The sequence below is a fragment of the Danio rerio genome, chromosome 17 (assembly GCF_052040795.2).
Source record: "Danio rerio strain M-AB ecotype USA chromosome 17, GRCz13ab, whole genome shotgun sequence".
Taxonomy (NCBI): domain Eukaryota; kingdom Metazoa; phylum Chordata; class Actinopteri; order Cypriniformes; family Danionidae; genus Danio; species Danio rerio.
This window is the reverse complement of record NC_141037.1, coordinates 57,747,155-57,753,165: the sequence shown is the minus strand read 5'-3', so window position 1 is coordinate 57,753,165 and position 6,011 is coordinate 57,747,155. Positions and strand designations below refer to the sequence as shown.

Genomic DNA, 6,011 nt, shown 5'->3' with positions numbered 1-6,011 from the left:
GTGGGCGATTAAGATCAGTGTGGTTCATCCAGCCCAATCTCATGAGGAAACGTAACTATTTTACGTGTTGTCAAAAAAAGTGACTAATTCGTATGAATTTATACAATTTAATTAGTATGAAAACATACAATTTTTTTTTTTAAATGGAGACGTGATGCACTAAACCCTCCCCCATTGGGGGATGAGCAAATCACAGTTGAAGGTCCTGTAAAATTAAAACATATATATATTTAATCTATGTTAGTTTCGTTGTTGCCTTTAATCTAGATCAGGGGTGTCCAAACTCTGTCCTGGGGTCCGTTCTTCGTACGTGGATTACTCAGTTAGCTGGATTTGGATATTGACGATTTGACACGATCCAGGATCGTTTCGTTCTTCAAAGCTGATCCGAGAGTTGTTGTCATAGCAACAGTTCTGCTAGGTCAAACCTGATTGGGAGCAGGTTCAATTCATATAAACAGGATTAGATCGGCTCAGTTCAAGCAAAGATAATACAGAAAGTATGTTCTGAATTCTGATATTTTCTTACAGTAGTAGTTATATACACTTGGGAAAATAGTAAATATTTTTTAAACTATATATATAAAGTTATAGTTATTAATAAAATAAAGTTTTATATATATATATATATATATATATATATATATATATATATATATATAATAAAACTTATGCAGTCTGCGCTCTCGAAATGAAAGTAAGAAGACTGCCACCTGGTGGTGCACAGAGAAAACTTATTGATATGAACCTTTTAGATCGCTTTAGTACAAATTGCGTATAATAGAAATGCACAATATTTAACTTTTTAAAGCAATAATACATTTATGCAGTCATGAACATGTTTTGATAGTTAATATGGCAGTGATTTGATGCTTCACAAAAGTTGCAGACGCCTTTACCAATATCAAAATGCTTTTGTAAACAACCAGTTATTCTTTACACCGATTAAAAAACGGCGACTATAATAAAGAAAATCTTTTCTAAATGTAGATCTAAATACACTGATATGCATTGAAATACATGATGAATACTCTTGACACATGAATGTGTAAAGCCTGCAGCTCACAACAAATGTGGAAGGTTATTGCGTATCATATTTAACAAGCCGTTTACTGCTAATTTGACGTAATTTTGCTCACATGGATAATTGAATATTAATCAGATGATGTCATTACGCTGCTGTGACGTCAGATCATGATTTCAAGGATGGATAGATCTGTCCTTCACAACACACGCAGCGATCTCAGATCAGTTCATCCAGACATTCTACTCTGATTCGCGAACTCGTTTGAAGAACCAAATTAGCGAGAGATCAGTTATCAAGATTAACAGATCCAGGATCTGCCAAATAATCTTAGATCATTTAAGCGAGGTACGAAGAACGGACCCCATGGAGGGCCGGTGTCCTGCATATTGTAGTTCCAACCGCAATTAAACGCACTTGAGCTAGCTAATCAAGCTCTTACTAGGTATACTAGAAACTTCAGGAAGGTGTGTTAAAGGAAATTGGAGCTAAACTATGCAGGACAGCGGCCCTCCAGGTCTGAGTTTGGACACCCCTGATCTAGACCGTGATAAAATTCATGTTTAGAAGATCTACACTCACCGGCTACTTTAATATGCCTTACTAATACCGGGTTGGACCCCTTTTGCTTTCAGAACTACTTTAATCCTTCATGGCTGAGATTCAACAAGCTACTGGAAATACTCAGAGATTTTGCACCCGGTGTGCTCTTCTGCTGCTGTAGCCCATCCGCCTCAAGGTTGGCCGTGTTGTGTGTTCAGAGATGCTCTTCTGCAGAGCTCGGTTGTAGCGAGTGCTTATTTGAGTTACTGTTGCCTTTCTATCAGCTGGAACCAGTCTGGCCATTCTCCTCTGACCTCTGGCATCAACAAGGCATTTGCGCCCACAGAACTGCCGCTCACTGGATATCTCCTCTTTGTCGGAGCATTCTCTGTAAACCCTAGAGATGGTTGTGCATGAAAATCCCAGTAGCTCAGCAATTTCTGAAATACTCAGAGCAGCCCGTCTGGCAACAACCATGCTACATTCAAAGTCACTTAAATCCCCTTTCTTCCCCATTCTGATGCTCACTTTGAACTTCAGATGGTCTTGATCATATCTACATGCCTAAATGCATTGAGCTGCTGCCATGTGATTGGCTAATTAGAGATTTGTTAACGAGCAGTTGGACAGCTGTACCTAATAATGTGGCCTGTAAGTGTAAACCTACATCAATACACGCATACAAAGCATGCAGTTTGGCTCTTCCACCTAAATAGATCAAAAATCTGTTTCCCATCACCTCATACTTCAGTTTCTCCAATAAAAATGCACTATACGGGACCTTTTAAATGACCTTTAAACCTTAATTGAGATCGTACAAATCAATTCGAATAAGCCACTAAATCAAAAAGTTACGAATTGCCATGAGATTGTGCTGGTTGAATCTGGTAGGGCAGGTTTAAGGCCTCTTCGAATTTGGATCAGTGTCAAATATGCTACGTTTCACAGTATATACTACACGAGTCTACAGTCTAGCTAAACAGTTCTTTACAAACATCTCGTCACATTTAGGGCCGGTCACAGTATTGGGTTTGGCGGCTGTGTGTTGTTTCTTTTGTGCATAGTGTTTGTCAGGGAAGCAGTACATACACGATTTAAAGACGTTATAATCTCCTATGACATGAACATACAACTTGAGCACAATGTTCGTAATGCACATCAAGTCACAACTAATTTCTAACAGGACAAACAATAAAATGCTACTCCATTATAACAATTCTGAATAATTCATCACTGGTATAACGCGAGCAAGACGGTAAAGCAGATTGTCAAAAAACAATAATTCAGTAATATCACAATATTTGTCTGAATGGTTACAGTTACTGCTTTAGGTTTTGGCAAACAGACACTTTTAAAGAGCTTAAAATATACAAGATCTGTATCTAAGTGCATGTTGATAAACATCCAGACGTTTCTCAGACAGCTCAATGACCTGAAGCGATGGAAAACCAAAAGAGCTTCATCTTTTAAACGAGGCACAGCCATATTTCAACAACCTTCTGCTACATATTGCTTTTGCATTTACTCATCTCGTTTTCACCCACATTCACAATAGTACAGTCCACTGCGGTGGCAGGATAAGGCATACGTTAAATCTGCCAGATGCTCGGTTAAAGTCCTGTGTACAGCACAGGTGTCAAACTCAATTCCTGGAGGGCCGCAGCTCTGCACAGTTCTGCTCCAACTCTATGCAAACACCATCAAGCGACTATTCAAAGTGTTCAGGAGTAGTCTTGAACACCTGGATTATATGGATCAGGGGTGATTAGAGTTGGAGCAAAACTGAGCAGAGCTGCGGCCCTCCAGGAATCGAGTTTGAGACCTGTGCTGTACACCTGATATCCTGCAGGTTTTGGCTCTGAAGGCTGATTTATACTTCTGCGTCAAATGCCCGCGTATGCTACGGCGTTGACGCATAGCCCTTCGCCGTGGCTGATGTGCACCTCTCAAAAAATGTAACTACACGTCGCAATAACGCATAGCACAAGCTCTGTGATTGGTCGGCTTGGTAGCTCTGACGAGTCTGGGCGGGACCGAGAGCCGCGCGAATGGCGCAAGCCCAATGGAGCGATTGTTTACAAGTGTGGAGTCCTGTGAAGGAGCTCCGGATGGAAAGTTTTGTTTTGTGTTTACCTCATAGTTAAAGTTGCTGCACGTCTGCCGGTTCCTGCCTCAAAATAAACAAGTTTGAGCCACTTGTACATCCCGGAAGTGTTCAGGAAAAGCAAAACAGCAGAGAAGAAACTCGACACAGAGGAACATTTACACCACACTGCCAACTAGTGTTTCGGAAGCGTTAATGCAGACCGACAGAGACAGCGCGCAGAAGTATAAATGCACAGCTACGAGCAATGCATGCGCCGTGGGTTACGCCGGTCACTTGAAGCAGAAGTATAAACCAGGCTTAACTTGCCTCGACACACCTGCAAGGATGTTTCCAGAAATCCTAGAAAGAGATTGATTAGCTGACCCAGGTGTGTCTGATTGCCGCTGAGGCTAAAATCTGCAGGACACTGGACCTCCTGAATCAAGACTGAGAGCCCCTGCTGTACATCATCAGTCTGCATTAGGATCATGCATTTCTTAAATCTCACTGGTGTTCATTAGTTTTGCTGGTGATTTCAGAATGAAACAGGGGTACAATCATGTGAAAAAGTAAGGGCACCCTATTGAATTGAATGGTTTTCTGTATCAGGACATGATGATCAACTATGGTCATGGTAGGTCTTAAAAGGTGGAAGATAAAACCCTCAGATGAACATCATCAGCATGCCATTATTTATTGAACACAAGTAAAGGCGAGATAGACCAAGGACAGCCCGATTCAGATCCTGTAGATCAGGGATCACCAAACTTGTTCCTGCAGAAACTTGTTCCGGTGTCCTGCAGATTTTAGCTCCAACCCTAATCAAACACACCTGAACAAGCTAATCAAGGTGTTACTAGGTATACTTGAAACACCCAGGCAGGTGTGTTGAGGCAAGTTGGAGCTAAACCCTGCAGGGCACCGGACCTCCAGAAACGAGATTGGTGACCCCTGATGTTGATGCACTTTTAGTACTAATGATTAAAGTCCTGATTTTTTTGGATGATCACAGGGCGTACTCACACTAGGTACAGTTGCCTTGAACCCTGCCGAAGCATGGTTGCCCCTCCTCCACCCTCCCCCATGGCCTGCACTCACATTGCATTTTGCATTCTGAGGCGGAGCATGCTTACATCATTGATGATGTGCTGTTCAGTTTAATGGGAACACTGTTGTAGACACTACAAGCGTACTGCGCCAAACCGAACCGCGCTCTGGCACACCTCTTCCAACCGGCCCCGAGTCGGCCAACTGAACCATGCCTGGGCCTGATTCGGAGCTCACTCACACTGGTCAAACAAACCGGGAAACGTGCCTGGTATCTGTTCGGATAACTTGGTGTAAGAGCACCCTCTGTCTCTCGGATCATTCTGGAGGAGTTTTAGGATGAGCTCTGCACTCTGACTATTGAACAGCTTAATGTTTCATGTTGTGTTGTAGATCTGCTGCTGGGTTTGGGATCATCGTCTTGTTCAGTAGGTCAGCTTTAGCTGTGGGACAAGTGTGTTCACACACACTCAAGACCAACACACTGGTCACACTTCTGCTGATCATCAGCTCAGGACTTTGATTATCACTGATAGACTACTGTAGTTGTTCATCTGAGGATTTAATTCCCAAATGTTCTGAAAACGCCCTGATATGGAAAAACTGCAATTTAAAACTCGTTTCACGTGACCGTGTATGATCTTTGGGGGTAAAGAAGCTGGAACAGACATCGCATCATGTGGGCTGCTTTCACACTAGAGATTATAGTGTACACCTAACATTTCCACTGAGCAGTTTGGTATGGTACACATGTACTTTCATTTCCACTGTCAAAGGTACCAAAATAGTGAAGCATACAACTTGTTTGGCACGCTTTCCTAATGATGCCTAGCATAACAGTACGGTACTAAAATGTGTAGCATTGCTGATCATGAATGAATCATGGTTAACCCAAGCGTAGCAAAGCTAAACATCTTCATCTTGTGACAAACAGCCGCATGCCAAGAAGAACTGACAGCGAGTACGTTAACTTGCACATCTGACTTAAAATACAGTAGTGTGAACTAGGCATAAGGAAAAGCGTTTGGGCAAGTTAGGACGATTATAAGGGCCTACACCATTTTGGGGCTCCCAGAGATACTATTAGGGGCCCCCCCGGACATAACACCCCAACCCCTCCCCACTTTTCACTTTTGCCTGCGACACCCACCCTGTCCCCCTTCTTTTGTCTACACCACCCAACACTGCCCCCCCCACCCCCACATCTTCACTTTCATCCACGACAACCACAAAATGTTGTCATAGGGCCAGTACCAGCCAGTGGCGCCCCTGGGACTACAGTGGAAACCCGTACCAAATCATATTGTACTG

The 6,011-nt window shown here is 42.6% G+C and overlaps 1 long non-coding RNA gene across 1 annotated transcript in view; it reads left to right on the top strand.

Annotated features, from left to right (window-relative positions):
• The window catches only part of LOC147840079 (uncharacterized), a 408,477-nt gene that overhangs the window by 197,908 nt on the left and 204,558 nt on the right, over nucleotides 1–6,011 (top strand). The gene's annotated exons all lie outside the window — the stretch shown is intronic.